Source organism: Halichoerus grypus, chromosome 2 (genome assembly GCF_964656455.1).
Source record: "Halichoerus grypus chromosome 2, mHalGry1.hap1.1, whole genome shotgun sequence".
In the NCBI taxonomy this organism is placed as follows: Eukaryota; Metazoa; Chordata; class Mammalia; order Carnivora; family Phocidae; genus Halichoerus; species Halichoerus grypus.
Genome location: NC_135713.1, coordinates 36,098,096 through 36,114,821, shown reverse-complemented (window position 1 = coordinate 36,114,821; position 16,726 = coordinate 36,098,096).

Sequence of the window (16,726 nt, the reverse complement as noted above, 5' to 3'; positions counted from 1 at the left end):
GCAGTAAATACTTCATGGTATATAATGTATATTATACAATGAGATTTACCTTGCTGTTTAGAAGAATGGATTGGTTATATTATCAAGAGATGACATTTATTTCATGCTACATATGATTAGAAAAACACAGATTTTTCAAATAAAACGTCTAGTATTTTGGGGGGAAATAATTTTATCCATTTTATCCAAATGTTTGGATATTTTACATCTAAGTGTTAACAGTGATTGTCTCTGGGATGTAGGACCCCTGGTAATTTTTTCCCTTTTCCTTTTAGACATTTTTGTACTTTTTAAAAATGATAAGTACATGTACTTTTATAATAAAAATAACAGTGAAGTTTTTCCACTTTGAAAAATTAATTCCATTTGAAAAATGTTGTATCGTTGTATCTGATACAACAATGATTTCTTATTCTTGGTGCTTGTGGAAAGATACAAGGGAAATCACATACTGTCAGAAGTGTTTGTTTTCTGCCTATGGTTGAGGATGAGCTTGGAGAGGACTACTACCCAACTTACGGGCTTGTCATCTGAAGCTCAGTATACAAGAAGGATCCCATCAGCTTTAAGGAGATTAATTTGACTGGGTTTTCTAGTTTTTATCATGTTATATAGGAGCACCAAAATGCTATGACCATTTCCCAAAGAATAAGAGAAAGAAAGATCAAGGAAAGTGAGAAATAATGAAACTATCTGAGTTGTCTGCAGCTTTCATGAAAGATTTGTTTGTTGAAGAAGTTGAACCCATTAGCTTCAACAGGGATGAACTGTTAGCTCTAACAGAGCATGGACAATTAAGAGTTTATTGGGAATTAATTGAAAATAATGTAGTGTTGTGAAATGGGAGGAGACGATTTAAAGGAAATTATACCAAGTGCTTTGAATCAGCCAAGGATAAACAAATACAAACTACCATTTGATAAAGTTTATTGTTAACTGATAAATATAGGGGCGCCTGGGTGGTGCAGTGGGTTAAGCCTCTGACTCTTGGTTTCAGCTCAGGTTCTGATCTCAGGGTGGGGAGATGGAGCCCCGTGTTGGGTCCACACTCAGTGCAGAGTCTGTTTAAGTTTCTCCCTCCCTCTGCCCCCCACCAAATTAATAAATCTTTAAAAAATTTGATAAAGATGGCTCAAAGTGTAAGAGTATAATGTTGGAAGGAATTAGTGAATTTACAAAGAACAAAGATAAAAATACTGGAAAGAGGAACAGTGAATGAGGTGAGTGGGTGAACTGATAATGTGGTTTCAGAGGGGCTACCTAGTCATTTCTGAAGAAATTGTAATCCTCGAAACATTACCATCTCACCATTAAGATTTTCATGAACTCGCTATTAAGGTTTATATGTATGTGTTTTCTTGCGTTTGGCTTCATTTTGTTTTGTTTTTGTTTTTTTGGTGCTGCTGATCTCATTTTATAATATTGTTTGCCTAGGGAGTTTAAAGAAAGGGTCAGTGCCTACTAAATATAGAAGGTGACTTTTGTTTCACCAGCAAAATATTTTAAGATATTTCAAATGTGAATACATTGAGGTCATCAAGTTGACATCAAACTGCTTTGTTCTGTAACCAGGTTTCACTCAAGATCCTAGAGAGAAAAGAAGTGAAAGCATATTAGAAGATGGTAAGCATCCTTGTAATCCTAGCCAGTGTTTCTTGTCACTTCCTGTGTGCCAGGAACTGTGCTAAGCCCTTTAACAGGTGTTATTCCTTAACATGATCAGAACGCCTCAAGAAATAGGGATGATGATTTCGTCCAATTTAGATACTACAGAAACTAAAACTTAGAAAATTTAAGCAATTGGCCCACATTTACAAACTAGTAGGTGGAAGAGCCAGGATTTATATAGGAATTTTCCAGCTCCACAGCTAGTGTTGTGTTTGCTTGGGAATTCCGGTATTTAATTTACCAGGACTCTTGGCTATTAGACTCTTGACATTTATTATAGTTAGACATATTTTCAGCATCTGTGTCTTAAAGGAATAATGTTGATGCTTAATTTCAGTAGTCTCAGGGAATTTTAAGTTGAAAAGGAAACTAATATTTTTTATCCCATTAGATTATATTTTAAAAATTCAGTGCTGGTGAGGATTCAAGGATACCGACATTATACATTGTTGGTGGAAATGTAAATTGGAACTTTTTGTAAAGTAATCTGGCAGTAATTATTGTTATTATTTTTAAAGACAAAAAAACCTTTCGACTTTGCAGTTCCATTTTTGGGACTTGAGCCCATGGAAATTAAAGCACCAGAGCGAAAGAATACATATTCCAGAAAGTAAGAATGTTTATTGCTGCTTTGTTTATAGTAGCAGAAGATATGGGACCCTGGTAAGTCTCCATCAGTAGGAGAATGATGAAATGACTTGTAAAATTTAGTTATATGCACATATATGCACTCACACATATACATATATACACATATACCCACACATATATTATTTATTTCTATATGGAAAAATCATACAGTTATGCAACAATTTTAATTTTTGTTTATTGACCCCAGGGGAACTTTCTCATGGTATAATAAGCAAGTAAAGCACTTTGTTTATATGAGTTGAAATGGCAAAGTCAAATTACATTTATAAAATTTATTATAGTTTATATGAAGGGCAAACATTTAAATATAAATTCCTTGAAAATTGTTAAGAAAGCCTGGTGAAGCACTTTGCACAGCCTATTTTTGTGACCCTGGGGACATTGGTTCCAACTTATCCTCCATTATATCACTAAAAGGGTCAACCTATGTTGAGGCAATTGAAGAACTCATGACCATTCATCCTTATTTTTGTACCACTAGGAAAAAAAGGTTGGAAAGTGATGGATTCTTTTACTCTGGAATTCTTTTTTTTTTTCTTTAAGTTTTTATTTAAATACCAGTTAGTTAACGTACAGTGTAATATTAGTTTCAGGTGTAGAATCTAGTGATTCATCACTTCCATACAACACCCAGTGCTCATCACAAGTGCCCTCCTTAATGCCCATCACCCATTTAACTGATCTTGTCCCCCCTCCCCACCCCCCACCCCCTGGCCACCTCCCCTCCAGTAACCCTCTTTTTGTTCTACTCTGGAATTCTTTTTTTTTTTTTTTTTAAAGATTTTATTTATTTATTTGAGAGAGAGAATGAGATAGAGAGAGAGAGCATGAGATGGGGGAGGGTCAGAGGGAGAAGCAGACTCCCTGCCGAGCAGGGAGCCCGATGCGGGACTTGATCCCGGGACTCCAGGATCATGACCTGAACCGAAGGCAGTCGTCTAACCAACTGAGCCACCCAGGCGCCCCTCTACTCTGGAATTCTTAATAAGATTTCAAGGAAGCAGGAATAACAAATTTTACTGTATTAACGTATTCTTTGATTTTGTTGGGTAATATTAGAGAGCCATTCTCTCTTTGGTAAAACTGCTAGGGAATCTACATTTTTTATACCTTTTTTTCCTTTTTTTGGTCTGTTTGTACTGAAGAACTTGATACCTTCTGGCACCCTCTGTTTTTAATTTTTCAACAGTAATAGGAACTCAAAAATTTTGTGCTCATTTGAATGGACAGCCTCTGAGACTCTGCTCTCCGTTTGAGATCTGAGTCAGTAAATTTTTGTATTCTATGCTTCCTTCTGACATATGAATTAGATTTTAAAGCTTTTTGTGGGTATGAAATGAAATAAGTCCCCCCCCATTCTTATGAAGAAAGGTTAATTAGCCTTTATAGCGGTCTGTTGTTAAGTGTTACTACTGTTTCTTTTTTTTTTTTTTCTGTCTTTCAGGAAATTTTGGCAGATTAATTGGACACAGAAATTGGTCAGTTAGAGAACATTCTAGGACACTAGTTCTCAAAATGGTCCCCAGTCCAGTGTTACCAGCATTACCTGGGAACCTGTTAGAAATACAATTCTTGGACCTTACCCCCTGAAGCACATACTGCCCAGTGAGGGCCAAGAATGTCTATTTTAATAAGCTAGGTAATTCTAATGCTCGTGCAAGTTCAATCACGGCTGTAGCAATAACTAAGGAAGGCAATTTCACATGGCTTGTGAAATAGAGAATAACTTTTAAGAGGGTTTTGCTTGCTTTGCCTAAACCAAACATTAGTGAGCTTGAATACGTTGTGTAGTGGAAATTGTTGCTTTTGACTTGTCTGGGGTTGCATGCCCTTCTGGAAACTCTAAAGAGTTTCAAATGTATAAAATCCCCTCTCCTTTCTCTCAAAAACAAACAAACAAAAAAAGCCCAAAAAACAAAAAAACAAAACCAGGAAAATCTCACAGATATATAAAAAATGAGTCACAAGAAGATGCAAGAAATGTTAGGTTCTGTATACCCACTAAAAGGTATTATTTAACCTCAATAATTATGCCCCTAAATTGACCCACAATCCAGCTGGATGAGGACTATAAATAAACGGCACATAAAAGCATATAATAAAATAGGGGGAAAATCATGCCTGGCCCAGAATTTAATAATGACCTCCTGTTGTATGATGTATCTTTTGAACAAATTCTTATATATTTTGCTATCCCTGGAGAAAATGAATGAATTAGGTTAAACAAGTCTTAAATGTAATGGAGTTGTTTTCATTTGCTTACTTACATAAACACACGTGATTTGCTGAACTGTAGTTGGGAGGAACAAAAATTTTTAAGGTTTAGTTCTGAGTTGAAGTAATGAACTTGGTTCTTTGTGAGAGGATAAGAAGCAAAGGAAGGCAGGTGCATAAGAAGAACCACAAAATACTAAGGACTTTGGGGCACCTGGGTGGCTCAGACAGTTAAGCATCTGCCTTCAGCTCAGGTCATGATCCCGGAGTCCTGGGATCGAGTCCCGCATTGGGCTCCTTGCTCAGCAGGAAGCCTGCTTCTCCCTCTTCCTGCCACTTCCCCCTGCTTGTGCTCTCTCTCTCTCTCACAAATAAATAAATAAAACCTTTAAAAAAAAGTACTAAGGACTTTGTTACTTTACAACAAAAGTTGAAAGGTTTTTCTATTTCATTAAAATAAAGTTCAGTAATGTTTCTAATAATGGGAAATCCTTGTATAAATGCATATAGTTTGATAATTTTGGTTAAAATGAATTATAAGTTTTCTTCCTAACTTTATTACAATGTTGGAATTAATGTAAGCATATTTTTTTTTTCTAATTTATAAAATACCCTAATTAATCAGAACTCTCAAAATGTCCCATGCTGGCTTTATGGTTCAATTAAATTGAATTATAATAACTACTGTCTTTTAAGAGGTTTTTTTCCTGTAACTTCAGATAGGACTACAAATCATTATACTGCCTAGGTAAAATCACATTTACCTTGTTTGGGAAAAACTTTTCAAATTTCATATGTGACAAAACTTTAATATAAATTTTTGTTTCTATGTCATGTATCAGCTTAAATGGAATTTTAATATACTAGTTGACGTTGAGAACTTGGACTAATATTATACTGAGGTAATTAGTAAATAATCTCTGCCTACTCAAGAAAAACCATTTCGCTTATTTCTATACATCACAGAATGACTGTCAGATACGAGAATGAACAATATGTACAAACACCTTTAGCACCGATTAGTGCGCATGTTCATTTTTACTTCTTTAAGAATTTAAGTCAGTGTGAATGGAAGGAAAAATGTATGCAAGATATTAATGTGTTTTTGTTTATCAGGGCAAAATGGGAGTAATTTTTTCTAAAAACAAAATTGCTATGGTTGTGCCAGAATATGCAATTAGACTTTAGAATACAAAGTTGAGGGAGTATAATAATTATAGAATATCTGAGGGAAATAAACTTTATTCACTGTAGTTTATAATAATTGCAAAAAAACGAGTTTAAATGAGCAATCAAATATTTACAATTTTCCTACTAAGTTGCTTCAATATTAATGAGTTTATGGATAAAAGGGTTTTTCTGTCTTTTGCTGCAATTTCTTATACAGATGATCTAGAAAATGAGTCAAAGTAAAATATAAAATCAATAATATTGACTGAGAAAATTGTTAAGCAAATGGAGGTGGACAAATGTGTCCTATGGGGGGCAGGGAATCATGACCACAAGAAGGACTGTAAAAACTAAAAGTGACACCTGCCACCACCACTATTTTAAGTGTGTGCATCATACCTCACCAGGGAAGAAAGAAAAAAACCCTCACATTCCACTGTGATATAAATTAAAAAAAAAAAAAAGATCTGTCTAGTTCTGTCCTCCAAAAAAAACCTGGAGTATTCCCTGCAAGTTGCTAACTCCTAAATGGAAATGACTTTGTCCTTGACTTTTGCAATGCTGTTGTCTGAAAGTAGTTGTGAACTTTGTGAATATGGTAACCACCATAGAACTGCTGCTTTCCACCACGAACGGACTGGTGTGAGTTTGAGGCTTCATAATATTGTTTGTTTGTTTAAAAATATTTGTCCTATTTTTTAATTTGTTGAGCCCGTTCTTCTGAAGTCTGACTTCCTCACATTTCTTTGCAAGTAAATGCTGCCTTCTATTTTTTTCTATATGCTTTTGTTTCTGAGGCTTCCTTTCATGCTCCATACACACAAATCAGCAGGTGATGGAACCTGCAGCTAAATTTGGGGTTTTATGCTTACTGTTCCCTTTCAGTGGAAGAATATTTTTGTTCTAGCCGTCTTTACAAAAGACCTGAAATTCACCCTGAACCAATAAATGTCCTTTATATTTACCTTTGGCAAGAAGGATTTAAATATTTCTAGCTCAGGGTTGCAGGGCTCAACATTATTTCACCTTACTGCTAATCTTGATTTAACCTATGATCTTGTGTTGTCTTATGCCCCTATAAATGATTCAGTGACTTAGTAATAGCCTTACGTTCTTAACAATTTAGGCCATGTATTAGTCTTGCTATCTCTTAGCCATTTTTCCTTAATAGTTTTGCACTGCACCCTTTCCTGTCCTTCCTCCGTTTACTGACACAATTCCCCAACTTGATTCATCCATTCATTCAAATACCTAGTTTTAGGATGAGCACTGAAAGCTTGTCTGGGCTCGCACTGGTTTTGGCTTGTTACCATCTTCAGATCCTGAAAACATCCTTTAGACTGTACATCACCTCCAGCCAGGCCTTATTTCCCCAGGGCTTACCTTCAAAGAGCAGATTTCCTTTCAAGTTCCATCTTCTCTTATCTATTTCATTTCATGATAGTTAGAAAAGCCATGCACTAATATATGACAAATGGTAATTTAGCAGAGAAAAATGTTATCTCAGGATGTGTTCAGGGGAAGCTTTTTGATGAAGAGTCAACTAAGAGCAGTTCTGATGGTGGATAGTCTCTAGAGCATATGGATGATGGAATGATGAAGTAGAAAATGAAGTAGGTGCAAACAGTGTGAGCAAAAACATAAAGACAGCAAATGAGATGGCTTTGACAAGGCCCAGCAAATAACCGAGATTATTTGGATCATCAATGTTGGGGGCAGCTGAGCTTAGGGGAATCAACAGCCAATGTATCAGAGCACGAACGCTGTTGGGAAAGGTGACACAGGCTGGGGGAGAGAAGATGATCATTCAACAGGGGGAGTGGCTTTTTGGTGATAAACATGCATGACATTCACTCAACGTTAAGGCCATCCTTCAGTTAAAACCTTATTGATATTAAAAAAAACAAACCCTTATTGAAATTATACTGACCTTTGATGACCTTCAGAGAACTCAAGCTAGACGGATTAATGGTAAGAGAATGTGAGAAGGCGGTAGAGCAAATCTGCGCATGAATCCCTACCATGTCATTCATCTGTGGCTTCAGCTAGATCCAGTGATTTGTTTGTTTTGACTGTGGTCAAGACTCTAGGTACAACATTATTGAAACAATAAATCCAGTTATAATAAATGACATAGGGCATTCAAGTAGAGGCAAGAAGCAAAATCTTTTAAAAGTATAAAGATAAACTATATTAGGTCTTGCCCTTCCAACAAGCTTCTCCAGTATTTCTAGGTCTTGCCCTTCCAACAAGCATCTCCAATATTTTCAGGCCACAGCCCTGGCTGACTTCCCTCCAGCTAATTCTCTCTTTCCCACATTGATTTATCCCATTCATTGAGAAATGGCATTTTTGGATTACTAATAATATTTATATATAGAAAGAAGCTGAGTTTTTATTGAATAAAAGGTTAAAATCAGGGAATGATAAATGATAGAGAAATGAGAGTTTCCCTACCTGGAGATGAGTTAAATACAGTATTAGAGAGGGTTGAAGAAATACCAACTATATAACAAAAGAATATAAAAATAGTTAGTGACTAGGAATCGTAAGTGTACCAACTAATTCAGTGTTTTGGCTGTTTGTTTGTTTTTTCTCACCTGAATGAAATGGTTTCTTAGAAAAAGGTTTTCAATTTACATCGCAGGGGGAAAGATTAGAGAAAGCTGATGGCAGTCATTTCTAGTTTCAATTTCTATTTTCTTTAAATTAACCCTTCTTTTTGTAAACAACTTTTTAATGTCTTCCTGAAAACATTTTTAATCCTACTGCTTTAACTATTGTATCAAAGAAATAGCCACTTCCACTGGGGAAGGCTTAAGGACTCATAAGTGAGAATCAATATTTCATTTGGATAATGTCTCAAAAAGAATCCCAACTGTCAAAATAAAGGAGAGATTAAAGTCGTGATAATGACTTAGAAGACAGAGTGAGGCAGAAGTGTGAACTAAGGGAAATGACCCAACACATTCAGCAACATAAAACGGTGGCCTCAATTCATTCTGACAGCTGCTGGCTGCCAAGTCAAGTCGGTTCACAAACAGAAGGGAGGAGGGGGACCAGGAGGACCCACGGCCAAATGCCCCCCATGCCCGATATCCCTCTCCATACTCTCTGATCGGTCACACTGCACTATGCAAATTTTTATTATTCCAGTTGATCGACTTGTAAGAAACCGTGTGGTTTCAATGGAAAGAGCACCGAACTCCCAGCCAGAGACTTGAGTCCGAGCTCATTCGGGGTTTGTCACCAGCTTGCTAGCTTTTTTGAACAAGTGGCTTGATTTCTCTCTTTCTTAACCACTCTCTTTGTTAAAGTTCCCCGCTTTCCTGAGGGGGCTGTATTGAGGATCAATGCACGGCGAGATAAAGGCATCGTGATCTAAATGGTAAACGTGTTTAACAGCAACTAGTAAATTTCTTAAACAGGTAGAACAAATTCTAGAGATAGCTGGGCTGCGTGAAAAATTGTGCAAAGTGGGTTTGCCACGGAAATCCCATCAAGATCTTGCATCTCTTCATTGATCTGCACACGTTAAGCGCCCATGCATGGCAGGTCCTGTACAAGGTGCTCAGGATGCCCCGGTGAAAAACACTGTCTGGGTTGACTTTGCAGGCTAGGGAGCAGAATGGAAGAGGTTTATTTTCCTCTCGTCCCTTTCGACACATGCTGTCAGGCAAAGAACAAAAACAAAAAGGCTTGCATGTTTGGAAGAAACGGACATGACTAATTTCTAGAAAAAAAAGAATTATGTGTATATCAGATAAAGGGCTAGTATCCAAAATCTATAAAGAACTTCTTAAACTCAACACCCAAAGAACAAATGATCCAATCAAGAAATGGGCAGAAGACATGAACAGACATTTTTCCAAAGAAGACATCCAAATGGCCAACAGACACATGAAAAAGTGCTCAACATCACTCAGCATCAGGGAAATCCAAATCCAAATCCAAACCTCAATGAGATACCACCTCACACCAGTCAGAATGGCTAAAATCAACAAGTCAGGAAACGACAGATGTTGGCGGGGATGTGGAGAAAGGGGAACCCTCCTACACTGTTGGTGGGAATGCAAGCCACTCTGGAAAACAGTATGGAGGTTCCTCAAAAAGTTGAAAATAGAGCTACCATATGACCCAGCAATTGCACTACTGGGTATTTACCCCAAAGATACAAATGTAGGGATGTGAAGGGGTACATGCACCCTGATGTTTATAGTAGCAATGTCCACAATAGTGAAACTGTGGAAAAAGCCAAGATGTCCATCAACAGATGAATGGATAAAGAAGATGTGGTATATATATATAAACAATGGAATATTATACAGCCATCATCAAAAGGAATGAAATCTTGCCATTTGCAACGACGTGGTTGGAACTGGAGAGTGTTATGCTGAGCGAAATAAGTCAATCAGAGAAAGACATGTATCATACGACCTCATTGATATGAGGAATTCTTAATCTCAGGAAACAAAGTGAGGGTTGCTGGAGTGGTTGGGGGGTAAGAGGGATGGGGTGGCTGGGTGATAGACACTGGGGAGGGTATGTGCTATGGTGAACGCTGTGAAGTGTGCAAGACTGTTGAATCATAGATCTGTACCTCTGAAACAAATAATACAATATATGTTAAAAAAAAAAAAAAGAAGATAGCAAGAAGGGAAGAATGAACGGGGGGAAATCGGAGGGGGAGACGAACCATGAGAGACGATGGACTCTGAAAAACAAACTGAGGGTTCTAGAGGGGAGGGGGTAGGAGGATGGGTTAGTCTGGTGATGGGTATTAAAGAGGGCACGTTCTGCATGGAGCACTGGGTGTTATACACAAACAATGAATCATGGAACACTACATCAAAAACTAATGATGTAATGTATGGTGATTAACATAACAATAAAAAAGAATTATGTGTAGGCTAGAATGGGGCATCCCAGAGAAGGAAAAAAGAGATAAAAAAGAAACAAAGGAGAAAAACCTGTCAAAAGGTTTAGAACACGCTAGTGCTACAGAAAGGTTCTAACTAGGAGTACCTTGGCGGGTTTGCTTTTGGTGTTGAAGTGAACCTCCTTCATTTTATTCTTTCCAGGAGGTTCTTGGAGGGTTTGTTTGGGAAGAAGTACACCCTTCTTTTATTCATTTACTTCCCCTCCCCACAAGTGATGTTTATTAAGATAATATTTACAAGATATATATTATGCACATTTTTAATGGTTCCAGATAGGACTGAAGGCAAGTATTACCACGATAATGGAGCTTTTAACAAAGTTTGTTCTCCAGAGAGTGAGAAAGTATTAGAGAACTCACAGTGCAAGATTCTGTGCGATTATCCAAGGGCCCAGAACAGGAAAGTAGAGACACAGGGCAGGAATACCCCAAGGTTGTGACTACTGTGATGAGTGAGGAGTTAGTGGTCAAGAATGGTTTTTAAACTGTAAGCCAATGAAAGGATAGATGGGACAGCCCATTGTGAGGACAATAGTATTATGCAAATATACAATATGACTATTTAAGTGAATGATGAATTGAAGTGTCAGGAAAAGAGCTCCGGTCCTGGACCAGAAATCAGGAAGCATGGGCTTGTGGTTTCTCATCATTACAATGAAGGAGTTGGACTCACAATCTCCAAGAGTCCCCTTGTGGGCTCTATGGGTTCTAAGTAACCGGTCCTAACAAAATCGAGAGGGACACAATCAGGCCAATCTCAAGCCGATAAATAAAATGGGAATCTAAAGAAATAAATTGACTACTTCTGCTCCAATGACTATTTAAAGAAAAAAAAAAAAAAACAAAGACGGCCACAGGAGAGTGTGTAGCAGAGTGAGCCAAGGCTCAGAAACGAGCCAGAAAACAAAGACAATGGATTTCTGGGGATAGAGCTGGCTTGAAGGAAGACAGCACGACTGCTATGAAAGGGTGTGCGTAAAGCAAAGAGCAGCTAAATGACAGTCCTTTTTTAGCAAAGAAGTTTTGTCTAATACCAATAATAGAAAGGCAGAGAGAGGAAAAAAGTGTATGGATAAATCAATAGAGGAAAGAATCAAAGAAGTAAGATGAACAGTCCCAACGAAATGGACCATGAGGCCGAGAAGAACCAGGAGCATGGGAGCTGAGCAATAACAATAGGGCCCCACCCAAGTGGAAGACGCAGGAGAGAAATTGAACAGAGTGGAGGGGAAAGGGAATTACTACTGTGGCTTTTATTATTAGCATTACCTCAGGATTTCCATGCTCCAAGATATTCTACATTTACCTCCTGAGAATGTGGTAATTTATTTTGAGAGGAGAACATGAGAATTTCTATTGGGCATACTCTTTTTTTTAATTTAAAGATTTCATTTTTTTTTTTACTGTAGAGATAGAGAGTGCCTGTGGGTGAGCGAAGTGGGGGGGCAGAGAGAGAGAGAGAGAGAGAGAATCCCAAGCAGACTCCACACTGAGCGTCGAGCCTGACATGGGGCTCGCGATTCCCTCCATCCTGAGATCACAACCCAAGCCGAAACCAAGAGTCAGAAGCCTAACGGACTGAGCCACCCAGGCGCCCCTTTAATGGGCATACTCGTAAGAGGAATATGAAGAGTTACCTGAGGATAATTACCCTGCACATAGCAGTTATTCAAAGGAGATTTAACTAGAGGGTATTATGTTAAGCAAAATAAGTCAATCAGAGGACAATTATCCTATGATTTCACTCATATGTGGAATTTAAGAAACAAAACAGAGGATCATAGGGGAAGAGAGGAAAAAATAAATAAGATGAAATCAGAGAGGGAGACAAACCATAAGAGACTCTTAATCATAGGAAATAAACTGAGGGTTGCTGGAGGGGAGGTGGATGGGGGGATGGGGTAACTGGGTGATGGACATGAAGGAGGGCATGTGAAGGAATGAGCACTGGGTTTTATATGCAACTGATGAATCACTAAACTTTACCTTTGAAACTAAAAAAAAAAAAAAAAAAGATTTAATTTGCATCTTGGGAAAAGAGAATAGAACCAGAAGTAAGTAAAGCAACTACTAAAGCCAAATAATAGTAAACAATCTGCTGGAATATAAGATGAAAGTCCATGTGATTGTATATGTGTGTTAACGGTCTGGATTATAATAACAAAAAAGGAAAGCAAGAAGCAAGTTGATAACAATTTAAAGTACATTTGGATAATACTGTGATGGCTATACTGTATTTTGAGAAATGTGATCTCAATTGAACTTCAAAACTGCCTTTGCGGTGGAAGATGACACTTTTCCTGAAAATGTCAAAAATTCATTTCTCAAAACTCGAAAAATTGGCAGCAGCACATAAAGGATGAATGAATTGCATTAGAAATAAGAATACACATAAAATATAAGACATATTTTAAAATATAAAATTTTCTTGTACAACTAACACTTAAAATTACAGTAAAAAAAAAAACCCAGAAAATACTGAAAAGGAAAGATAAATTACCTATAACCTCACCACCCTTACTATGGAAATTTTCAACATTTATAAAAGTACAGAGAGAGCATTAATATATCTCCTTGTCCCCATCATCCATGGGCAACAATCATCAACATTCTCTCAGTCTTGCCTTCTAGGGCACCTCCCCATCCCAATACACAGTTTTGACAAGTGGTACTGGAATATTTTAAATCAAATTCCACCCATCATAACATTTTACCAGAAAATACTTCAGTGTGCAGCCCTAAAAGATAGGCTTTAAAAAAATACAATAAGATATCACCTCACACCTGTCAGAATGGCTAAAATCCAAAATACAAGAAATGCCAGGTGTTGGCGAGGATGTAGAGAAAAGGAACATTCGTGCACTGTTGGTGGGAATGCAAACTGGTGTAGCCACCCTGGAAAACAGTGTGGAGGTTCCCCAAAAAGTTAAAACAAAAGTACCCTAGGATGCAGCAATCATACTCTAGGATATTTACCCAGGGAATACAAAAAAATGATTTCAAAGGGATACACACACCCATTATGTTTATTGCAGCATTATTTACAACAGCCAAATTATGGAAGCCGCCCAAGTGACCATTGATTGATGAGTGGATAAAAAAATGTGATATATATATATATACATATATATGATGGAATATTATTCAGCCATATAAAAGAATGAAATCTTGCCATTTGCAATGACATGGATGGAGCTAGAGAGTATAATGCTAAGTGAAATAAGTCAGAGAAAGACAAATACTACATGATTTCACTCATGTGGAATTTAAGAAACAAAACAAATGAGCTGAGGGAGAAAACAGAGAGAGAGAGACAAACCAAGAAACAGACTCTAATTGAAGAGAACAAACTAATAGTTACCAGAGGGGAGGTGCGTGGGGGGATGGATAAAATAGGGATGGGGATGAAGGAGGGCACTTGTTGTGATGAGCACCGGGTGATGTATGGAAGTGTTGAATCACTATATTGTACACCTGAAACTAATATAACACTATATGTTAACTATACTGGAACTAAAATAAAAACTTAAAATAAAAAATTAATAAAATAAATAAAAAAATACAACTACAGTGCTGTTATCACACATAATGAAGTTAACACTTATTTCTTAATATAATTTCCCTGATTTTCTCGAAAGTGTGTTTTAATAGTTGTTGTTTTTTTCCAAATGGGGATACCTATGAGGATTCTGTGACAAACCAAATTTTTAATTTTATAATCAATTGCTTCTCCCTCCACCAAGTTTTATGGCATTTATTATTGAAGAAATTAAGTCCATTCTTCTGAACAATTTCCCACATTCTGAATTTGGTTGACTGCTTCCTTGTGGGGTCACTTTACTTACTCAGTTCCTCTTACATTTACATTTTTTTGCAAAGTGGTACTTAGATGTAGACCTTGGTGTATAATTTTATTATATATACACATTATTTTTATAAAAATAAGAGATCCTCACCCTAGTTTTTGTAACTTACTTTTACACTTCATCTATCATGTATAGAAAGGAAAGATAACACCAGAGAGGAAACTATATTTGTTATCTTTAAAATTTTGGAGAATAATAAAATAATTTAAAGTATAAAAATTCTAAGAGAAAAAATTAAGTGCAAGATTTAATTTTCAAAATTACAGAATACAATTGAATGACCTAAGTCTTAAAGAAAAACAAAAGACAGAATGAAAATCAAAGAGTAATGGAATTTACATGGGAAAAAAGGAAATACAAGGAAGGAAAGAGGAAACATTGAAACTAGAAAGTGTTACAGCTATAAGAGCCCTGTGGTAGGATTGTTGTTCCAAAGCCCTTTCACATTCATTTCTCACATATTTAACTCTAGCTTTGTGAATTAAATTGAATTTGCGGTAGAACTACAGAAGAGAGGTACATGAACTCCTGTTGCTCACTTTCTCTAAGCTATCCTGGTTTCAGACGTTCTTTTTTTTTTTTTAATTTTATTTTATTATGTTATGTTAATCTTACAACTAGGTATTCTGATCTTTCCTTAGATTTGCAGAGATACCTGAGTAATTTCTTTTATTCTCCCTTCATGATAAATGAAGTTGTATATCCATTGGTTTCTTATCTCTGAAACTTTTCTCCCATAGATTAATCTCAGTAAAAGGGATTTACAACTCAGGTTTATAAGTGTTCAAGGTGGGGGGCAAGATTGCGGGCGTTCTAATGGTTGAGAGAGAGCTTCTTTTGTCTAAAAGAACTCAACGTAACAAACCCACCATAAATCTCATTGATTTCCTAATGTCTTATCACTTAGCATGTCCGATGCCAATATGCCATTCTGGCTTTTCCCCCTAGGGCTGCCCTCATTGTCACTCATTTCCTTGCCATTGGCTGTCTTGCCCTTATTTGCCATATGGATGATTAAACTACATTATGTGGAGGTCACCCTCAGTCATATGTCACCATTCAGCATCGAGGTTCTGGGGTGAGCTGACACAGACATGGCTGCTAGAGCCTCTTATTTAATTTGAGAGTCACATACGACTGACTTGGGAAGGGTTTGCTGACGTCCTTACTGTAAAACAGGAAACAAAAGGTAGACCATTCCATGAATCTCACTCCAACCTCCATTGAGCAGTCTTACTCTGCGAGAATACAGGAGTTAATTGGAAGGCACATTTGACAACACTAGAATCACTGGGGAGACCCCACTAGAATTTGTTCTTACTCTAATACCTTTTTATACTAATTTGGCATATTTTCCTTCTTCTTATTGTTTCCAGTCTTACACTAGAACCAAAAGATTCTTAACTAAGATAGCATTCAAGGAAACATTTTTTGCACTAATCCATTACATCCAGAAATAGGTGTCAAAGTTATATATCATCTTGCCCAAAGTCGCCTGTGTTATCAGTCGGAGGCCTTTGGTTGAAAAAATTAGAAAATGCCTCTGGTAAAAGTAAATAAAAGTGGGCACCTGGGTGGCTCAGATGGTTAAGCGTCTGCCTTCGGCTCAGGTCATGATCCCAGGGTCCTGGAATCGAGTCCCGCATTGGGCTCCCTGCTCCTTGGGAGCCTGCTTCTCCCTCTGCCTCTCTCTCTCTCTCTGTCTCTCATGAATAAATAGATAAAATCTTTAAAAAAAAAATAAAAGTAAATAAAAATATTTAAAAGGATATTGCTTAGCTTACACAACAGAAGGAAAAACAGGATAGCCAAGCCTCAGAAAACAATAGAACTACAACAGCTTTTGGCATCTCAGCCAGAAATTCAGTGACTTTTGAGTGCCAGTAACTCAACTTCAAGAACACCATGCCATTCTGTTCAAGATTCAGATTCCAAGGAGAGAGAGAATCTTAGTTTATTTACTCCCTGTTAGTTAGGAAGGGGTGGGCCATGGTGATTTACAGTCTTGGGGCAGTGTGTTATTCCAAAAAGGATGAGGAAGGGCTACTAAGTAGACAAGAGCCTACTCACTCCACCCATGACTAAATTCTAATTTTAGAAATACAACTTAAGGGTGACAAAAGTTAAGAGATGAAAATATGTACATAAGACCTGACTCTTGTCATAGTAAATACAGAGAGACATGATAGCAGAAGTACCAGAAGGGGCCAATAATTTA